Source organism: Sturnira hondurensis, unplaced genomic scaffold (genome assembly GCF_014824575.4).
Source record: "Sturnira hondurensis isolate 20B ecotype Veracruz unplaced genomic scaffold, ASM1482457v3 Scaffold0000780, whole genome shotgun sequence".
NCBI classification, from domain to species: domain Eukaryota; kingdom Metazoa; phylum Chordata; class Mammalia; order Chiroptera; family Phyllostomidae; genus Sturnira; species Sturnira hondurensis.
The window spans coordinates 22590840-22612509 of NW_028073411.1; the positions used below are offsets into that span (position 1 = coordinate 22590840).

At 57.6% G+C, this 21670-nt stretch overlaps 1 long non-coding RNA gene across 1 annotated transcript; it reads left to right on the plus strand.

Moving 5' to 3' along the window:
* The first annotated feature begins 10986 nt into the window (after positions 1 to 10986).
* Positions 10987 to 13695, plus strand: LOC118989369 (uncharacterized). Its single transcript, XR_005067002.1, has 2 exons — positions 10987 to 12067; positions 12305 to 13695. It is a non-coding gene; the product is annotated as an uncharacterized LOC118989369 (long non-coding RNA).
* Positions 13696 to 21670: the final 7975 nt, after the last annotated feature.

Below are 21670 nucleotides of genomic sequence, written 5' to 3' on the forward strand. Positions count from 1 at the left end.
GCCAGCCCTCCCTGTGGCCAAGCGGCGCAGCCCCGGCGCCATGTTGGGGCGGCTGGTCCAGCCGGGCTGCTCCAGGACTGCAGGCGGCCCCACTGCTCAGGGGATAGAGGCCGCATTGTTCCCATACTGGGCCCTGCAGAGGGGCAGGCGGCCGGGGTGCTCCCCAGCCGTGCTCCCCAGGCTGGGCTGCCCAGCCCCACCCCGACAGCCCCAGCCCTCCGAGGCAGCCCATCCTAACCGCTGCCCCAGGAGGCTGTGCCGTGGCCACCAAGAGCCCAGGACGAACCCTGAGCAAGCCACGCCACCTCTCCTTAGCCTCAGTTTCCCCATCTGTGTGAAGACCAGAAGGAAGGGCTCCAATCACCCGGGCTACTGTGACCACAGAGTGACAAACACATGGGGACACCTCTCGGGCTGCCGGTCAGGAGATGGTCGCCACCCCGAGGGGCCGGCAAATGGCCAGGCAGCCCTCTGGGGCCCAGGTACAGCACCACTGCCTGTCCCAGCCACAAATCCTTCCATCTCGCCAAAGCCAAAACTGACCACCACAGGGGCAGGGGGTGGAGGGGGAGGGAAGGCGGCTGAGCTGTGCTGTGCTCCAGCCCTCAGACCCGGGCAGGGAACGTGAGCTTTAACGTGGGCCCTCACGTGGGGAGATTGATCAGACTTCCGTGCCCTTTGTTACAGGCATCTGACCGGGCCTGCATGGCCAACCCTTTACCCGTGTCTCTCCTTTGGCCCTTTATGTGGCCAGAACCACCCGGCTGGCTCTGTGCAGGGGGCGGGGGCAGCGTGGTGACTGTGGCTATGCCTGCCTCCCAGCCTCCCGTCCGTGACAACTGGACAGAGGGAGGGGCAGCCCGGACGCCTCAGCCCGGGCTGCCAGAAGGACGTTTTAATGCTGCTTTGTGCCCGCTCAGGGCCGGCCGTGCCCAGAGCGACTGTGGTGGGGAGTGAGTGAGCCAGCAGGACGCACCCAGAGGAGCCCTCAGGTCCTCCCTGCTCCGGCCTCGCACACACGGCCACGTGACCAGCTCACCAGCTGACGCCAGAGACAAAGCAGGTAGGATTCCGATGCCACGCACCCGGCCGGGAACGCTGGGAATTCCATTCCCGCAATGGCTTGGCAGGCCTGCCAACAGCCCGGCCCCCGGAGGAGAGGGTCCCTAGGCCCCACGGGGGAAGCCCCTGAAAACCGGGTGGCCATTTTGGGGTCTGCCCTTGAAGGGAGAGGAGGCAGCGCCTGGGTGTCAGCAGTGGGAGGAGGTGGGCACCCGCACACTGACACACGCAGGTCGCCATAGCCAGGAATGTGTCCAGGCACAGCCGCCACTGTGCCCAGCCGGCCACCCAGGAGATGACGGCCTCTACCCAAGGGCCTGCAGGCCAGCGTGGGACCCAGGACAGGCCAGAGCAGCCAGGCCAGAGTCAGGCTCTTCTCAGATGGGGCAGCCGGCCGGCAGCTTTGGCTGTCTCTCCCTGGTGCTGGAGCCAGAAGCCCCATTGGCGAGCCCTCCTCCTCCGGGCAGGGCAGGGAGGGCCCCACAGGGACATGCTCGGACCCTGACATGCTGAGGACACATGTGTCCCTGTGGGCCCAAACCTGCAGACCCTGTGCCAGCTGGGAGCCCCGGTGAGTCTGGGTGCTGAGATGTGCACCCCACAGGCGGCTCACGGCAGCGTCTCTCACTGTTACAGCATGTGCCGTGGATGCCCGGGCACCCTCATTTCGTTCTGATTTAAAACGTAATTACGCAAGGCTGATTGGAATGCAAATATCGCCCTTAAACATATGAAAGGCAAACCTAGACTTAAGAGCCCCAGATCGGCAGGCAAATATTCCCCCTAAACACTCTTCCTGCCTGCCGTCTGAAATTCCAGGGTGGTGGGGGGGCCGAGGCAGGGAACATAACCTTCCTCTATCAACTGTTACGGGGAAAAAAACCATTACTCCTTAATAAAAAAAATTGGCCTTTCTACTCGGTCCACCCCAGGCACACTCGTTCTGACTACGACCCCCAGTCCCTGCTGCCGGGGAGAGCCACGGGCGGTGTGCCCACGGCACCACTCAGAAAGCCCTGCAGCCGCCGATCCAAGGGCGGGCCTGCCACCTGCGGCTCCAGCCCCCACCCACACCGTGTCTGGGCTGTCCCAAAAGGCACAGCTTCTGGATCCTGCCTCGAACCACAAGTTTCCACCTCACATTTCATGAGATGACTGGGCAGAATTTTACTTGTGACTTCCTTCCCCCGCCCCCAAATAAATACATAAAGGTGGATAAAAGCTTGCGTTTTGGGGTTCTTCCGCCCCCTGCCACGAGGTTTCAGGGTTTTCCATGACAAGCCCCATGTGGGTCAATGCCTGTCTGAGTCCCTGCCGTGAGCCTGGGACCCGGGCCGCCCTTCCCAGGGCGGCCTCCTGGCGGCACGGAGGCTGTGGTTAGCAGGAATCTGGTGGAGCTGCTTCCGCACCATCCCCAGCAGCCGAGCCGGGAAGGGGAGGTGGTGGGGCGGGGGGGTCGTGGTGGGCAGGCCTCAGAGGAAAATTCTGTTTATTCTACTAACGCAGACAGCTTCTGCCCAGCGCGGACTCTGGGCCGGGTCTGTCCGGGGGCTACAAAGGCCGCCTCTCCGTCCGGGGAGGGTGTTGGCGGGCCTGTGAGTTCCTTCGCCGAATCAGGCTAGACTCCCATAAACCTGCAGGCCGCCCCAAGTCCGTCAGAGAATGGGATTGGGGGAGGAGTAAGGAACACCAGAGAATCACCAATATTGTCCCATATTGCTCTCTATGGCTACTCTCCAGCCCTGCGGGACAGACCCTTTCTCCTCCAGTCCCTGTTTTTCTCACTTCCATTCCGCAGACCCTCACACTGCCCCCCCACCCCCACCCCCCACCCCCACCCCCCGCCAGCAGACAAAGGCGGGCAGGGCCTGGCCAGAGGGAGGAGGCCCCGTGCCGTCCCTGACCGGGACCCTGGCTACCTTTCTAGTGCTTGTGAATGTGTCTCTGGGGCCGTTCGGAAGAAAAGAAACCACAGAAGAAAACAAAATAAACTTGTGAAAGTTCTAACTCCACTCAACAAAGAAAGTCAGGCGTTCCCACTGAAAGCCCCCAAGGACCCGCAGGCTGGGGGACCTTCTTTCCTCCCTCTCTATAAATCTCTGCCCGGGACTGAGCTCTCGGGGTCTGTGACGGCCAGACACTTGAGCTCTGCTGTCCCAGCCAACGGGTCGGCCCGAAAATAAATATTTCATATAAAAGGTCCATTGTCTTTGCACTCAGAGACAACTGTTGCTTTTTCTTCCTCTTTGGTCCCAGAACATCAGAAAGCGGGACCGGTGCCTTTTGGAGCCCTTTCTTGTCCCAACAAGACGCTCGGAGGGAGGCAATCTCGCTGGGCCTCCCCGAACGCCTGGCTAAGAGAGAAAACGCTCCTCGAACAAATAAATGGGCGTCTGGGTTAGCTCCCGTGCGGGTCAGGCTGAAGAGCAACACACACATCCTGGCGGTGAGCCCTCCCCGCAATGGCCACCCGCCTGGCCAGCTAGCACGGGGTGGGGGGTGCTCCTCAAAGAAGAGGCACCTCTTCCGTGAGCACATCCTGGGGACCCCCCCAGGGGACTTGGCCCCATCTTGTGTGCCCAGGGAAGGCTGGGCTCTGCAGTCTCCTTGGTCTCCCTTGAAAATATCACCAACGTTCACTGTCACCGCCATCTGCGGGGTGGGGGGTACACTTCTAGGTGCCTTTTCTAGTGACGCCCCAACTGGCCTCTGCTTCTTACAGACTCAAAAATATAATGACCACTAGCAATAAAAACCGTGATTACCGCTGACAACAATAACAATGATGACGGCGGCAGCCATTTACGGCACCCCTGGCACGCGCCCGGGCCTGTGCTTCGTGGAAATAATTTCATTGCCCCCCCAAACGACCCTCTGAGGTTGGGGTTATTATTCCTGCTCCCAAGCTCGGGGCACAGGCCCAGGGAGGGGATGTGACTCGTCCAGGCTCATGTGCTGAGCCAGGGGCCAGGCTGGAGCTGCCCGGATGTGAGCCAGGACACCCCACTAAACGGGGTCCTCTCTGTGGGTCCCCCAAACACACAAGTCTGCCCAACAACAGACAAGCGTGCAGGTTTCCAGATGTTTTCCTGCCTGGTCTTGAAGAACTTCCCCATCTTCCAGGGCACTGTCCCTGGGGGTGGGGGCACACACAGGTGCCTTACAGGACGCTTTTCTGGACACTGGTGGGTGCCCCCCAAGGTGGCCAAGCCCTCCGGCCCCTCCCTGGGCCCCCGGGGGGCTGCCTTCGAGTCTGACCTGGTCCAGGCCAGGAAGGAATGGGCCCCAGAGCCCTTCGGGAATGGGAGCGAAGAGGGCAGATTCCCAAAGTCAGCGGTGGGCAGGCACGAGCCTCACAAACAGAAAGGAGCCCTGCTGCAGAGCTCCCCCCCCCCCCCCCCCNCTGCAGCGCTGCCCCCCCCCCCCCCGGTTCTGACCGGGCGAAGCAAGCGCGGTCTGCTGCAGTTCACGTGGTGTGCTCAAGACTGGGGCACGGTGGAGGCTCCCCATGCCCTCACACGCCGCCCAAGTGAGCAGCCAGCCCCCTCCCCAGCACCCCGGGGACCCCTCACACGAGGTCTGGGGCCACAGGTGGCCAGGGGCTGGGCATGGCGAGGCCCCAGGGCAGGAAGGGGCTGCCCTGGATTAAGGCAAAAATGAGAATGCCAGGGCCATCTCCCCACCAGCCCACCCCAGCCCACAAGCGCCTGGCCCCCGATAGGTGCTCAGAACTGATGAAAGAAGGAGACAAGACAGGAACCAGTTTCGTTTTCAGAACACTGTCTTTTGTGCATGCGTCATCAAAAACGAAATTTGGCCTGGAGGGGGTACCCCAACACGTAAGAGGACCCTGGCGGGACCGCAGTTGCCCCCGAAACAGGGCTGGCCCTCAAGAACAAGGACAAAGGCAGAGCCTGGGCCCATGAGGCAGCCCCTCCGTGTCCTGGCAACTCAGCTTCGTCACATTCCACAGGCCAGGGGCACACTTCAGGGCAGGAGACGGGCCTCCAGGGCTGTGACGCATAGCAACCCCCGTGAAGCGGCCCGAAGGGCGCACCCTTGGGCGCTCAGGCCTGTCCCTGTGTCTGGCCCGTGGGCCCGTGGGCTCGTGGAGGAGTGGCGGGCACCCCCTGTTTTGCAGTCTGTTTTAATCCTGGGGGATACCCAGCAGCAGCGGCAGAAGGCTGCGCGTTACAGGTCATCTGTGCACCCAGAGGGACAGTCTCCCACATTTTGCAGGCGAGGCCCCGAGAGCAATGGAGCTTCGCATAATTACCCACCTCGTCACCGCCAACACCACACGCCGTGCACGGCTCCCAGCTGGAGTGCACGCCTTCAGCAGCTGCACCCCGATTCTGAGACCACTCCCAATTGTTCCACCCCAGGTTTCTTGTCTGCCAACTGCCTCGGATTCAGTCAGAAATAAAAATTCAAAATGGGGGGAGTGGGTTATGGGAGGGGGGTAATGGCCTAGCCAAACAGCCGGGCCAGGTGAACCTGCGGTACCCAGGCAAACTTACAGCCTCCAGGCCAGGGAGGGCCAGACCTCACAGAAATGCTGCCCCGGTTCTTCCGGGGACCCAGGCAGCCAGGCAGCCCGGAAGAGGGCGGCGGGAGGCGGGCCTGGGCTGCTCAGGCCTCTGTCCACGTTCCCGGAAACGCGGCCTCCAGCGCCAGCTCACAACTCCGAGTGTTATGGAAACAGGCCGTCCCTCCCCAGTACACTGTGGTCGAAGCGCCCAGCAAGCTTGTCCGAACCACACCAGAAGCTGGGGGAGAGCGGCAGGGAAATCGTACCTGCAGATGTGAGCGGGCTGCATCCCCCACAGGGGTGGGTTTCATTTTAACAGGGAACACAAACACAAGTACGAGCAGGCATTTTCCAATCCCAAACAGCGAGAACCCATGCATGAGAACAAAATGAGGCCATGCTGGCCTGCGGGGCCGGCCTGGGCTCCGGAAACCCAACTTTGAAGAAATTCACGTCAGCATTACCTGAAACCCCTGGACCGACAGCAAACGTCCTTCACCCCCTTCTCGCTCCCCACAAACTGGCCAGAGCCGGGGCCAGGCCTGCGTGTGAGCCACCTATAAAGAGGGGTTTATTACGCAAAGTTATGAGTTGTTTTCGTTTTACGCCGCCATAAACAACAGCTTGCACGCACAGCCTTTCGCCCTGCTGGCCCGGCTGCTGCCAAGTGCTCGGCCAGGGGACCCCTAAATCAATGCTCCACAAATGTGGGGCCAGCAGAACAATTAAGAGGCAGCGCTGGTGTAGGAAGTGAATGAAAAAATTTTCAAGGAACTGTAGCTTCCAATAACCCTTCCAAACATATGTAACCTTTACATAGAGCTTCCTCTTTCTTTCCTTTCTGTTTAAGATGCCTGCTAATGCTACTTTATGCGTTCAGCAAAATTCTCTCTGGCCAATGGCCCACACACCTGAGTTCAGAAGCCTTATTTTTCAAATTCTAAGTTCCAGGATGTTAATGACGGCCGTGGAGTTCTCGAAAGCTGCTGAGGCTTCGGGTTCAAGAGCAAGCCTCTTCGTGTGCCCCTGGTCTGCAGAAGGCCTGCCCCACACAAGGGCTCTTCTTAGAAATCTCTTCATTAATATTTAAATACCCACTAAGTAGTGAAAGTGAGAAATGCACTTACCGTTCTCGGGAGTCGCCTTGAACCCGACGGTGACCCGTGGCGCGAAGGTCGGCAATCGTGCCCTTGCGGGGAAACGCGCCCGGACGCAGCCCGCGCTGCGCTATGGTGCCCACAGCCCTTGCACAGGCCCCCGGCCCTCGGTCTGAGTCCTGGGCTCCAAACGCTTCCCTTCCTCAGGCGCCCAAATGGCAGAAAGCAAAACGGTGCCGTCTCCCGAAACTCTTCGCAGGGCAGGTCGGCTCCCTCACCGCGCGGGCAAAGCGCACGGCCAGGCCCCGCTCCCCCAGACCCGCACCGCGCCGCGGACTGCACTGCTCCTCTTCTCCCGGCTCCGTCTTCCCTATATTGAACCGCCAGACCTCGCCGAAGAGTGGCCCGCCGGACCCAGTCTCCGCGTCGGCGACTAGCGCCGCGAGGGACCTTTGTCCTGGACGAAAACGAAAGCGCGCCGGGCCCGGGGCGCCCACGCCCTGCCGCGGAGGTCCGGGCCAACACGCCCCGCGACTTTCTCCAAGTTCACGTGCATCCCCGGGCGGGCGGACGCCGTGGGCCCGAACTTGCAGTGCCTGGCCATCGGGCGCGCTGCAGCTTTCGGGCGGGATGGGGGCGACCTGGCGGCGCGGGCCCGAGGCACAATGGGCGCCGCAGGGCTGGCGGGCTGGCGGGCGGGCGCGGGGACAGCGCGGGCCCGGCCTCCGCGCGGCCGATCATCTGGTGCGGCCCGGGCGCCGAATGCGGCGGTGGCGGCTTGGCACAGACGCGCCTCGCGCCCGGTGCATGCTAATGGCCGGCGGCCGCGCCATGAATTATTCAGCAGCGGCGCGGAGAGAGCGAGCGCGGCGCGGAGGGCGGCCCGGCCCGCGCATCCCCCACCGCTGCGAAGCCGCCGCGGCGACTTCCCAAACTTTCCCCGGTCCGCACCGAGGATGCGGCCCCCGCGGCTCCTCCGTCCCCGCCCGAGCGCGCCAGCCGCGCTTCCCCCGTTGCCGCCTATTTTATGTCTTTTGTCTCGGAGTTGGCACCTGTCCCAGAGAGCGCGTTTCCCTGCCCACCCCTTCGCCGCCGGATCGGGGCGGGGGAGGGGGCACGGGGGGCCCGGGAAAGGAGGGGACGGTGGGTGGGGGAAGCAAGGCGCCTACGGGCCCCGCAACCCCGGGAGACCGCCTAGGGGCGACGGCCGTGCCCGCGAGCCCGGGAGACCGGGAGCCCCTGTTTCGCGGGGAGGTCAGAGCCTCGGCTGTGCCTGGAATACCAACGAGGCCTCCCGGGGCCCCGGCCATGCCCACTGCAGGCGAGGACAGGGCGCGGCCCCTCCCCGACTCCCCCCTCCGCCGCGCACCCTCCTCCCGAGGCCCGCGCGCGCAGGCGGGGCGGGAGGCGCGAGCAGCGGATTCGCCACCCGGGCCCCGCTCCTCGCCCCGCAGCCCCGCGTGCGCGCCCCCGTGAGCACGCTGCCCCGGGTGCTCCCCGCCCGCGCGCCCCCGGCCCGCGACCCCGCCCGCCAGCACGCGCGAGGCAGGGGGTACCGCGTTGCGGGGACCCAGCCGCATTTCGTTTCGCGCCCCGTAGGCCGCGCACCCAAAGCGGGTGGCAAGCGCGAGTCCCAGCCCGGCCCGCCCCCGCTGCCCTGGCACCCAGGCGGATGCCTGAGCGCGCTCGGCGGCTGCGCTCCGAGGCCCCGGCTGCCATGATTGCGGGCAGCGGGGCACGCGCGCGCGCACTCCCGAGCCGAGCCTGGGGACCCCGGGCCGACAGACTGCCCCTGGCCTGACCGCCGCCCCGCGAGCGCCGCGGACAGCAGCCGAAGTCGCCAGGCTCGTCCTTGCTGGGGCTAGTGTGCGCCATGGAGCTCTAGACGAGGCTCCGGCACAGAGCTCGGGGTCGTCGGTGGCAGCGGGTTTCCCCCGGGGCAGGGCGCGTGCCACGGCGACCCTGTGGCGGCTTCCCGGACACCGCGCGGGCCGGGCCGATCGAGGGTCCAGACTCCCAGTGTGGTAGGGAACGGGGTGCACGGGATCTGGTGAAGTGGAGGAGAGCAGCGTCCTGTACCCAGAGATGGAGGGGGTACGCAAGGTGCCTTGCCGAGGGGGGGTCCTCACGGTGCCTGAGGAGGTGTGGGATGGGCGGGGGCACCGTGTCCGGAGCCAGTGCCCAGCTCCGAGCTCGATCTCTTCCTTCCCCGCAGAAACAACTTCCTGCTCCCCAGGCCCAGGGCGCAGGAGCTGCGGGGAGAAGTTACAGGCCGCAGCTTTGCTCTTTCGGAGCCAGCCGACTACACCGCTGCCCGGGGTCGCGCTTCTCCTTCCCGAGCGCCTTCTGGGGGTCCCGACCGCCTTCTGGGGGTCCCGACCGGCCAGGCTCCAGGGTCAGGACACCGGTTAGAACGCCGGGGAAGCCGCAGGAGTTTTCCCTGCCTGCGCTGCAGGAACGCCTGAGTGGTTTTCCCGCAGAGGGGCCGGGCCGGGCTTCTGGTGCTAGGAGACATCGACACCGGGTCACTATGCCTGGACCCTGTCCCCCTGCCAGGGCATGCCCTAACTGAGAGCCAGATGGGCCTGGCTGTCCTCGGACGCCCGCGACGGGTGCCGGAGAGAAACGAGGACTCCTGGGCCCTATCCCAGTGTCTGTCTGTGCCTGTCTCCCCCCACACCCCCAGCCGGCCTTGGCATTCTAACCAGTGTCCCTTGACGTCACATCTCGCCACTTCTGTGAACCAATTGAAACTTGCCCGTTGTCATAAAAATATATATACTTTTTATGCTATTGGTAAATTCAAAAGTTCCTCGTGTGCCCTGCTTCCTAGGAAACTCCATTCCACATTGGATTGGATGGCCCAGGGAGGGGGAGAGGCCACAGGGGCCAGGCTGGGCTGGGGCAGCTGGAGCAACTCTGCCCGGGACTCTGCTGCCCACTGACTGCCTCTGAGGCTCCCCAGACCCCCATGACCTTGGCCTCAAATTGTGCTGGACACCCACCCACCCCCACACATCACTGCCCCCACTCGGTGACATACCCCAACTGGGGGGAGGGCAGGAGGGAGGAAAGCAGGCTATATTAAGAAATCTTCTAAAACTGCTTTCCTGGGTGTTAGATAGAGTCTCACTGTAGCTTCTTTCTAGGGATGGCCCTTTCCGCCCCCACCCCGCCAAGAGAAAATTCAGCTTTAGAAAATGGCGTAGAAATGTTTTCTGGTTAAATCTTTTCATCGAAATCCTGATCAACTTTCACTTTCCACGGCTGCTGACAGCCAGCCGAGACAGGGTGATTTCACAGTGAGCTGGTTTTCCTTCCTCTTGACGAAGGTCCAGGAGGGTCCTCTTGGCTTCAGGGGCCAGGGCTCTGGAGCCCAGGCATTCCATGCCCCTTCCTCAGAAAAGGACTCTCTCGGCGCCCCGTACTCAGGTCTCAGCAGCACGGCCGGGACAAACGATCTCTTGTCTGGCCCAGTCCTGGAGAATTTTCTGCACTATCACAGTCCCCTGCTAGAGGAGGATGCGTGGAGCAAGAGCACGCGTTCCCGTGAGACAAGTGTGTTGGGGCAGTCCCAAAGCCACATGCCCTCTGTCACCCCTCCCGCTCCGGCCACACCAAGGAAGAGCCCAACCACTAACTGCCATTAGAAATGCCCCCTCTCCCCTATCTTTATACTGTAGGGTTCAACTACTTTAAAGAACAGATTAAAGGCATTTTGTGGTTTAGCAACTTCAGGGTCTGCAAAGCAACAAAGTGCTTTAAAGGCTGGGCTGAGTGCAGACATGCAAACATCATAGGTACCGGCCCTCTCAGTACCAAATCTCGTTTTTCCAAAATAATGAGCAAGCTGGGTTAGGACCGAGTGGGCATTTTGCAAATAAATATATGGTTGATATTTTCACCTAAAACTGCTCCCAAAGGCAGAACCTAGAAATGCTGCATACCTTTGAGATGTGCGCACTCACACACGCACGCACACTGCGTCCAACAACCACACTGTAATCTATTTATAATCATTCCCTTAAACACAAGAAATATTATAACTAATATGATATATGCTTTGTGATTAAACGGGTGGATTAAAACATTGAATTTAAAAAGCCACAAAAAAAGGGAAATTATCTTCCATCATGCCACTTACAACTTTTGTTTCATTGGTACAAATACAAATCTGACAACTGTATCATTACTGAAGGCACAGGCTAGATACCATGATATTAGTGTTGTAATTCTCACCTGAAATCATGGCATAATCACACTGCTTTCTAACCTTCCTATTAGCTGATTTTTTTTTTTTTTGCTCTTACACAGGCTGTAAGTTAATTTAATGCCCTATTCCTTCCCAATTTTTATTTGGTAAAACAAGAAATTGGGGGAGTCAGAGCAATATTTGAGAACACACTCTTTGTAAAAATCCCCTCTTACTTGGCGGGGATTTAGATAGAATTTGGTTGCAAATTCAAAAATCAAATTCTGCTTTTGTTCATGGAAAATAACGGCATCCGGGGGATACCTCTGGGTGCTACTCAGCTTGGTTTTTTAAAAGTCTTTTCCTAACTCGCTAGCGTGTTCTGTTATTCAAAGTAAATAATGTAAAATAGTGCGTTCAGATGATCAAAAAGGAGAGCCAGAATATCTGCCCCTTGTCGTCCAGCGTTCTGACGGACGCGTTTCCCGGGGCAGGGGTCTGCCTGGGGGCCGCTTGGAGCCCGGGGTCAGAGAGTTGAAAAATCAGTCACACGAAGACTCTCGGTTGTACCAGGATGTTTATAGTATCAGCCTCATACAGTTATTTTTTCCTGGTTTCTCCCAAGACCTGCCTAATGGGAGGGAATGCAGCCGGCAACTTCCTGCTCTGCCGCCGCCGGCCCGAGTGTCCCGCCTCGGAAGGCTGGGGCGCTGCAGTCTGGCTTCCCTTTTCCCAACGTGGGGCCGTTTAGCAGTTTAAAATATTCCGTCTGCAGCATTCGTGGGTTTGGGAAGCAGATGCATTTAATCTAATTCAAGCAGGAGGATGAATGTGAGTGAAACTTACATTTTTCACTTGGTTTGGACCATGTAACCTGCACACCCCCAGAATAATGCAGAGCTTAAAGCTGGCCCAAGAAACTCGAGACTGGGAGTCTGCCGCAGCCACTTCTTCCGTGACCCTGTGTGTTTTTTTGAGCAGCCGGCGGCTGAGCAGCCTCCGGTCCTGTGTGCAAAGGCAGACCAGCTCAGGAATTTCGCTCTTTCGCCTTTGTCTCGGAGTGCTTCGCAGGCCTGGGGTTCCATTCTGATAGGCCGATTTTGTAATAACTTGTCCTACTTTATGAAGCTTCATTTTTACTCTCAATTATTTACGCATGAGCCTGTCAGCGCCGATTTACCTTGGGTAAGCATTTTTTTTTCCCTCGTGGAGATAGTTGAGGAAGTGGCGAGGGAAGCCTGCTAGTTTAGAAGTAAAACAGCGAACAGAGGAAAGCCGTTTACAGGGTCCCGGGCTGAGTATGGAGATGTGAGCGCACACCCACAGAAAGGCTTCTTCCCTTCCCAGCATAATGAAGCAATTTCCAAAATCTTGTGCTTTATAGTTCACTAAGTTTTATGTCAATCGTGGTGTGACAACCAGCAGCAGAAAGGAAACTCTGGCCGTGGGATGAGCGTGTCTGAGGGATGAAGCACAGGGCAGGACCCGGCACCAGCAGCCCCCACCCCACCCCCAATAAAACCAAGCACGCGGCAGACCACTTCTGGGTCTCCTTTCCTTTTTAAAAAATATATGAAGAACAGACCCGGGCGCCTGCAGCTGACAGCGATCGGCAGCACCTTCTCTGGGCTCCTGACGGGACCGCGGCCACTCCACACCCACGCAACACCCCCCTCCCCAATCTGTTTAGAAGCCTTCGGTCGGCAGCTTCTTCATCATATTTCACACACCTGGGAAGTCCACACATCGACTTTCGTAGGTACATGAAAAAGTCTAACAACCCTCAAAGCATTCCTAAGAAGTTAATTATTATTTTTCAAATAAAAGAACATAAACCTAGGAGTCTCAATAAATGTGCATTCTTCATATACACATATAAGTGCGCGAACACTTATATGTATAGGATGCATAAACGTCCGTGTGCAAAATTTCCCTCGCCGAGGAGGAATCGCCGCTGATATTTGCATTCCGAAGTAGCAGCAACACAAACCAGAAAATGTGAGTTGAGGATGAAGGGCCAATACCCCAGACGCACACGCTTCCGGACCTCAGACGCCAGAGCTGGGTCTCCACCTTCGCACCAGGCAGGGGAGAAAGCACGGCTTCAGGGACGTTTTGTAAAACTCAACTTCCTTTCAAAGCAAAGTGGGTGCTGAATTTATTTTAGTCTCTCCGTTCTGCGACTTCTGAAATGGAGTCACATAAATTGGGAAAATGAACATTTTTCTGAAGAATTTATTGTGCTGCTTACAGTAAACTTTTATGAGCAATTAAAGATACATTAGAGTGTGGCGTGTGACAGCTTCTGGTGGAAGAAGGTGCCGGTTTCCACCCAAGCGCAAGGGCCGCAGAGAACGCCTGACAAGAGCTTCACTCCCCAAACGTCCCAGGAATGTCTTCCCTCCACGGTCGCAAAGCCTCGGCGCATTTGAAGTATTTTTAGATCGTATTAATCCTTTATAGGGGCCTGGAATAGTCATTATTTTAATGATCACATCTGCTTTTTAAATCACATCCAAGGAGAATTTAGCTATTAAAAATTTAAAGCAATTTTAAACTTTAAAAACTGTCAAATGTTTATTTTAGAAATTTTTAAATAATGCTGAAATGCTTGTGAAAGTCTGTTGAAATTTTTTCTTCCCCACACACAAAATGAGAATTTTAGTACCCTTTCTTAGCCGTACAGCCCTTCAGGGAACGGGGTAAATTATAAGCCCTCTAGAATAAGGGGGGGGGGTGTGGAGGAAAGAAAATAAACCCTGCTTTAGAACTCAAATAGTTCATTGTCAAATTGCAAGAGACAGCAAGAACTTTAAAAAAAAATCAAGGCTTCACAAATCGCTTCTTTAAAATGATGACAACAAAGCCCGGGCTGCCTGCAGACCAGACACAGGCAGAACGAGGGCAGCGGGGAGGGGGGGCATCAGTCACAAGGCGTTTGAAATTTGACCACACTGGTCTTCTTTATTAAAATACCCCCATTTTATTTTTTTAAATCTAATGCAATTCCACACAGCACAGGTAAGTAATATGCTTTCTATAGAACGACAGTTTCGTTTTCCTGACTCTGTCTAAATCCCAGAGCTTTCAGACCCTGTTAGCAGAAGGCGAAGTTCAGGTCAGATTTTTCATACATGCCCTTTCTAGAAAGAGTAAAGAAATGTCTTCACTAAATTTATGACTGCAAGAGGAGATAACATTCAATGGCTACAAAGAAAAATGCGAGAGAAAGAAAGAAAGAAAGAAAGCAAGCAAGCAAGCAAGCAATGCTTTCGTTCTGTTTTGTTTCTTGCTATTCGTGAAGCAATTTCTGCTGTAATTCTGGATTTTATAAGAACCTGAAGTTTCGTGTTGTTTTGTTTTAACCAAAAGATGGTGGTCACGTAAATAATCCAACAAGGGGAAACATTAATTTCGAAAATAAAAGTCTACATAATTTTTACGCGATGAACATGTATTTTAAAGATGTGTTTTAAAAGAGGAGAGGTGGGCGGGCATTTCCACTCCTGGGCTTGCTTTTCGACAGTGTTCACGAGCAGGGATTTTTAACTATCAGCAAGCGTTCTGCTTTTGCTAAAACTGTAAGACTGGAAAACTTTTCAGCCCTGTATTCTACAAATCCTGCTTCCAGAGCGGGCCCTCCCAGCGTCCTTGTCTAAGAGGGGGCCGTGGACACAGGCACCGCAGCCTCTCTCCCCAACTCCCCCGCTTCCCTGAACCTGGCAGTCTCTCACACGTAGGACGCCGGAAATTTCTGGGACTCCAAGCCTCACTGGGAAACTTCTCGTGCTGGGAAAAGGCGTCTCAACGCACACCTGGATCTACAGATTCGGAAAAATTAACCAGCTGTGGCCAAAAACCAAAACACTCAGCCGCCCGAACACAGTCTGCCAGAAACACAGAGTTCTTTGACGCGCGTGACAAGAACACATAAATAAAGCAGCTCCAAGGCTGAATGAGCCTTTTAAGACAGCCTGTTGGTGCCTCAAACTTTAATATTAGAACATTAAATGTTAGCAGCATGAGGAAAACATCCTGGAATATGTGTGTGTGCATGTGCGTGCCCTTGAACATGCATGGGTGTGTGTGTATGGCGTGCCTGTGCATGTGTGCATGTGTAGAAACAAAAGTTTTGCTGCCCTTCGAGGGTGTGAGGCTGACTTGAGGTCCTAAGAGCACCCCGACATGGCTAAAAGGGAGGCCCTACCTGGGCTGTCTTTGGGTCACTCCCCCCCCCCTTTTTTTTTAATTCTAAAGTGCGGACACTTTTTCATTGTTCTCAGAAAGTGAGAGAAAGAGGGAGGGAGAGGGAGAAAGAGAGAAAAACCAATGTGAGAGAAACATTGATTGGTTGCCTTCTTGTATGCACCCCAACCAGAGATCGAACCCACAGCCTGGGTATGTGTCCTGACCGGGAATTGAACCTGAGACCCTCTGGTCTACGGGACACGGGACACAGTTCCAAACAACTGAGACACAACAGCCAGGGTGGGTCACTCCTTTTTCATTGCGACATGCAAACACCCAAAGCCAATGAAAACATTGCCCGCCGCAGATAACAAGGGCCAACCTGAGTGCAGGCCTCTCCCTGCAAGACAGGACTGTGTTTGCCGAGCGGCCGGCCAAGCCGACCTCAGGCACTGCCATGAGGACAAAGGCAGCAAGGCTGGTGCTGGGTGTGAGGCTGAGTTTGCCGGGGGGTGAGCTGAGGCCTCTCCACCTAGCAGCTCTGGACCCCTCGGGAGGGAAGAACAAACAGGGGGGACCGAGCCATGGCTTGAGCCCCACAGACCCTGGCCTGAGCTGGTGGGGCCTGCATCAGACAGACTCGGCCGTGGGCCTGGGAGCTCCTGCAGCGTGTGTGCCAGGAGGAGAGGGTTCTCCAAACCATCAAATCCAGTCCCCCAAGTTGGGGGTCATCTTGTCCAGCTCCAAGGCCGGATAGGACTGGAATGTTCTTTATCTTGCCCAGTTTCTCACTGGGCTTGGCCCACACCCTCCTGGGGCCACAGCAGACGGTTTCGACACAGTTCAAGTCAGCAGAAAGGCCCCATGTGTTCGGTGAGTACCAGGTACCCAGTGAGTGGCCAACATTTTTGTCGTAAACCCAGCTCTTCCCAGGCCGGGAGGCTAGCACCCTGGGTGTCCGCTGCTAGTGCTGCTGACCCGCCTCATGTGACACTCACAACCGAGAGGAAGGCGGAACAAGAACCGTCAGGCCACCAGAAAGACCAGGGCAGCGGAGGCCCGCTGGGTGCGGCAGGGGCTTGGCTGACACTGCACAGACCAGGGGCCTCTAGCCACGGCATGCACACATGCCACTTGGTTATTTTTTTTAATTTTGCTTTTTTTTTTTAAAGAAAAACACCGCCACCCCCCCTCCTCACGCTCCTACACACACAGGCTTATTTTATAGGTAAGAACAGTTCCCAGGAAAAACAGAGCTTCATTGAGATCTGGGTCCCAGAAGGGCCTAAAGCCGCCGGCTTGTGTGCCCCCCTCCCCCACCTCTCCCCTCCAGCCGGCTTCAGTCATCTGAGGCGCCCACCCCCCCTGCCAGGTGCATCCTGGTCACTCCCACACGTTGGGCTCGGAAGAATGGACCTCCGGTGTGAAGTCACAGGCCCGGGCTCCCCGCTGAGCCTGCCAGAATCCTCCTCACAAAGCCGCCTGGACTGCGCTGAGGGGTCCCAGTGCACTCCGCCTGCCGCCCTCTCTGCTGGGTGCTGGAACCCTGCGATTGAGTGCCCCCTGGCCAAGCAGCCCCACCGGAGCTTGCCCCCTGCTTCAGGCCCTCTGGAAACCTGGCAGGCTCCTGTCTGTGGTCTCAGGAGGAAAGGCCAGGCAGGCAAGCAGAAGGGCCTGCAACAATCCTGGTCGGCCATCAGTAAGGACACCTGATGACGGGCCCCTGGGGAGAGGCTTACTGTGGGGCTTCTCTCCTGGGGGGGTGGCCAGGGTGCTGGACACCAGCATTCTGCAGGGGCAAATATCTGCCATCAGATTAAGTTAGGAATCCTCCACAGAGGGGGAGGGGGAGTGAGCACCGTGGCCGCTGAAGGAGGGGACAAAGGGAGAGGGAGCCGGGTTATCTGGGAAACAGTTCTGGGGTAGACAGTAAGAGCAAGGCCCCGTAGGGCTTTCCTATCCAGCAGAAGTCTGCACAGCAACCTAGAAACCCGCCGAGCATCTGGCTCCCCACCCCCGCCCCACCGGTTACTGGCAGGACCCCAGGGCTGTCCTTGTTACAGCGAGGCACAGCCCCACCCCCCAGAACAGCAACTCTTCCCCAGGCCAAATTCCACATCAGAATGCCCCACCCCACAAAGCACAGAAACAAACTTCACATTTTAAAAAGTCTCCCTGGCCGGCTCTGGCCAGGCAGCTGGGTTACTTGGATCATCGTCCTGATACACCAAGGTTGCAGGTTTGATTTGATGCCTGCTCAGGGCACATCCAAGGATTAAGTGGAACAACAAATTGATGTGTGTGTCTCTAAAATTAAAAAAAAATCAAAGCATAAATAAAAATTAAAAGTCTCCCTGGCAAAGCCAGGTGAACAAAACCATGAAATCAGTGAGGAGCAGACCAGAGGCATTTGGTACCGCCAGGCTTGGCGAGGACGGGAAGCCACTCTGCCCTCCCTCCAAGGCCGAGGCTTTTTTCTTTTCCTTTTTTAACATAATCACAAGAGAAACTGTTTTTTTTTTTAAACAGACAAAACCCTTTAAAATAAGGTAAGTTACAAGATACTAAGTCTCCAAAGCTTCTTGGGGTGAAAATTATAACCGTGTCTAGTGTCTGAAGAAGAAAAAAGAAGCAGAGGACACGGACTGACCGAGGCCTGAATTTCGCGTGGACTGCCCTCGTCACACATGGGCATCCAGCGGCACCTGGAACTGCCCGGGATCCTGGAAAGGTGGTGGTCTCGGTAACAACAAGCCTGCGGAACAGAGCCCACTGCGGAAACGTGGAGTGCGCCAGGTTCCCCTCACTGGGGGCTCTGGGTTCTGCTCCCCTTTCCCATTTGCAGGATTCCCAGCAGAAGTGAAAAGCAGAGACAGAAAAGCAGGGCACAGTAAGTCACTCCTGTCTGCGCCTCCGCTAGCACCGGAGACACGATGCGGCTGCCCCAGCCGCGGAGTCGGGAGGCCTGCGCGCGCCTGCAGCAGATCGCGCCGGGCTCGCCGCGCAGGGCCGCAGCGGGTCCGCCGAGCCGAGCCCAGGCTGAAGCAGAGGCAGGAAACAGGGTGGTCTGGCGGGCGTCAGGTCTGGGGTCTGCACGTGGTGGCGTCCGAAGTCCAAGTGCGTGGCGCAGGTCCACGTGGGCCAGGGCCGGGTCTGCAGCAGAGCCAGGTGGGGGCTCAAGATCGACTCCGTACGGAGCGAGCCCGCGTCCAGGGTCGGGATCTGAGTCCGCATCCAGGCCAGGGTCTGCGCCACGGTCTGAGCTTGGGGTCCAGGTCCGTGTCCGAGTCCGTGTCTGAGTCCGTGTCTGAGTCCGTGTCCTGGACGCAGCCTGGTTCAGGGTAAGAGGCCCGGTTTGAGTCCGAGTCCGAGAAAGAGCTCGGGTCTGAGCTGCGGGCTGTTCCGGACTCGCAGTCCGAGCTTGTGTTCGGGCAGACCCGCAGTCTGGGGCAGGAGGCCCGGGTCCCAGCCCGTGTCCAGGGTCCCGTCTGTAGGGCGGCTGGTTGGGGTCGGAGAGAACCGCGGTCTGGGGGACTGTGGCCGGGGCGCGTCAGGCAGAGATTGCCGCGCGAGCGAGGGGCGCGTCCCAGTCCGAACCCGGAGCTGCGCCGGGGTCCAGGCTCGGGATGCTTCCGCGATCGAGTCAGGGTCTGAGCCCGAGTCCGGGGCGGAACTGGGGTCCAAGCTGCGGTCTGTTTTGGAGTCGGAGACCGAGTCCGCATTCGGGCAGAGCCGGGATACGAGGTGGGAGGCCCGGTGACAGACTGAGGAAGAGCCGGGATCCGAGCTGCGGGCCGTTTGGACTCGGAATCCGAGTCCGTGTTCCGGCGGACCCGCGGTCCGGAGCAGGAGGTCCAGGTCCCAGTCCGTGTCCAGGGTCCCGCCTGCAGGGCAGCTGGTTGGGCCCCGAGAGAGCCGCGGTCTGGGGGCTGCGGTCTGGGCGCGTCAGGCAGAGATCGCAGTGCGAGCCGAGGGTCCGCATTCCGGTCTGAACCCTGAGCCGAGCTGCGGTCCCGGATCGGGATGCATCCACATCTGGGTCTTGGTTCGGGGTTGAACCCGGGTCGGAGCCACGATCTGGTTTGGAGTCCCAGTTCAAGTGCAGCCCAGGCTCGGGATCCGAGTGCGTGCCCGGGTGCGCGGCAGCGGCGGCGGCACGAATCCCAATCGGCCGCGCTCCGAGCCCCGCTCCTGGGGTCTGACGACAGGTCCAAATCCGGAGCTGAGCGCGTGCACCGGGGTTGGGACCCGTGACCGGGTTCGTGTCCGTGGCCCGGTACGAGCCGTGGTCAGGGTCCGACACTGAGTCCGGGGCGGAGCGGCAGATGAGTACCAGTTCGGTCTCCCGCCGAGTCCGCGGCAACGGCGGCGGCAGCAACTCAGCGATCAGCCGCGGGCCGCTCTCGGGGACGCGCCGGCGTCCGTGTCCGAATCCAAAGCCAAGTCCACGTGTCCGTATCCGGGGCAGAGCCACGATCCGAGCCACGACCCGTGTCCGTGTCCGTGGCCAGGTCCGTGCCCGGGCCCGCGGCGGCGCGAGCCACAGTGAGCCATGGTCCACGCGTGGAGTCCGTGTCCGCAGCAGCGGCCCGAGTCTGACACTGTTCGCGTCCGAATCCACGTCCCCGTCCCGGGTGGAGCTGCGGTCCGTGTCCCGGTCCACGTCCGCGTCCGCGTCCGCGTCCGGGTCCGCGTCCGGGTCCGCGTCCGCGTTCGGGTCCGCGTCCGAGTCCGAGTCCGCCTCCGCCTCCGCGTCCGCGTCCGCGTCCGAGCCCAGGTTCCAGGCCCCGCCTGGGTCCAAGTCCTAGGTGGCGGGCGGCACGCGCCCCAATTAGCCGCAGGCGGGCGGCCCCATTGAGGGCGAACAAAGGGCACGACCCCGGGTCAGGGAGTCGCGGGCCAGCGGCCGCCGCTTTGTTCGCTGCACTGTTTACTTTGCCGAGCGAAGCGCACAATATAGTGACTAAAGCGGATTACAGGGTCGCGCCCCGGAGGCCTCGGGACCTCCCAGCTGGGCCTCCCGGGCGGCCAGCCTGCCGGGCGGGCCCTGCGCCTCTGGGGGGCCGGGAAGCGGAGGGCCCGAGCCGGCTCACCTGCGCCGCGTGGCGGCGAGCTCGGCTACTCCAAGCGCCTCCCGCCACCACCACCGGCCGCGAAAGCCAAGGGGCCGCGCCGCTACTTCCCGATTCCTCCTGTTCGCGGGACTGTACCCTTCCCGACGCTGCCGGCCAGGGAACGCATTTTACAGGGAAGCAAACGCCACTTGCTTGAAGGCTAAAATGTTTTACATGAAAACACAGACAGATTTTTTCATCTTCCTACACCCTCTGGCATTATGGTGAAAAAAGAAAATTCCCGCCTTTTACTTTACACAAACCACGCACCCCTGTGAATCAGCAAGAGATTTAACGGTGCAGAATAATAAGTTGTGTACAGAAGTCCTGAGAAGTGCTGCTGAGAGGAAAATTCTTTCTTTTTCTTTCTTTTTCTTTCTTTCTCTCTCTCTTTCTCTCTCTCTCTCTCTCTCAAGACAGCAAACAATGCATATCAATAAACTACTAAGATTTCGACCCAAAGACCACAGTTTATCATCTGGCATTATGAATTCAATATCTACGTACTTCTACAGTAGAAGCTTGCAGAATCTTTTAAATTGCCCTTAAACACCAAGCAGTCGACGCACGAAGCACAAACTCATGATTCCCGCACAGGGTCTACCCAGGGGAGGGCGCTCATCTGGCCCAGCACCTAAAGTGGATGACTTTTTTCCCTTTCTCAAGGCTACTGTTCAGAGGACAAAAAACACTTCTCCTTAGGTTCACAATAAATCTTGAGATGCTTCTGCCAGGATTGGGCAAGTTTGGGTAGGAAACCCAGTAGTGTTTATTAATAAGCTACAGACGTGCAGATCTTTTGTAAAAGAATGAATATTTACTCACTATACATATTTGTTGGCCTAAAGAATATTCCTGCGACGTGCCGTCTACCCACATCCACTGAGGCAACATATGCCATTTGTCTATATTTCCACTCACAAGCCTTTACAGAGAATTTCCCCCCTGCTTATAAAAATGCCGTGTGTTTAGAGAAGGCACGGCTAAGTCTAAAATGTAAGTCATTTAGGAGTAAAATGGAAAGACAGAAATTTAAGAGACAGACCATTTAAGTAGTCAGTGTAAAATATAAATAATGTGAGTACAAAATGCATGGAAAGAGAAAAATTCACCTATACGCCATTATCCAGAAATAACATTCTTTTCGTATTTCCTTCTCCACAGTCCACACGGGCCTGCAGTCACATTATTTGCATGTGCATTTCCTGTTTCTGAAATGTATCCCCTTGTCGTTACAAATGCTTTGTCAACAGCGTTCGCACAGCGGCACAATATCCCATTATTTTGTTACATGAAAATTACTGCAGGGTTCCCTGTTATTCCAGATTCCTTTTCTGGGAACTACTTCTATGCTGTGACGAACGCGGCAGCCAGCGGTCTGGCCTGAGAACTTTGTCTGCAGGGACGTCTGTCACTGAGAGTGTTGAAGCTGCTGCGTATTCTAAGGGGTTCGAACAGACCCTGCAGATTCCCCTTCTCTTCTCAG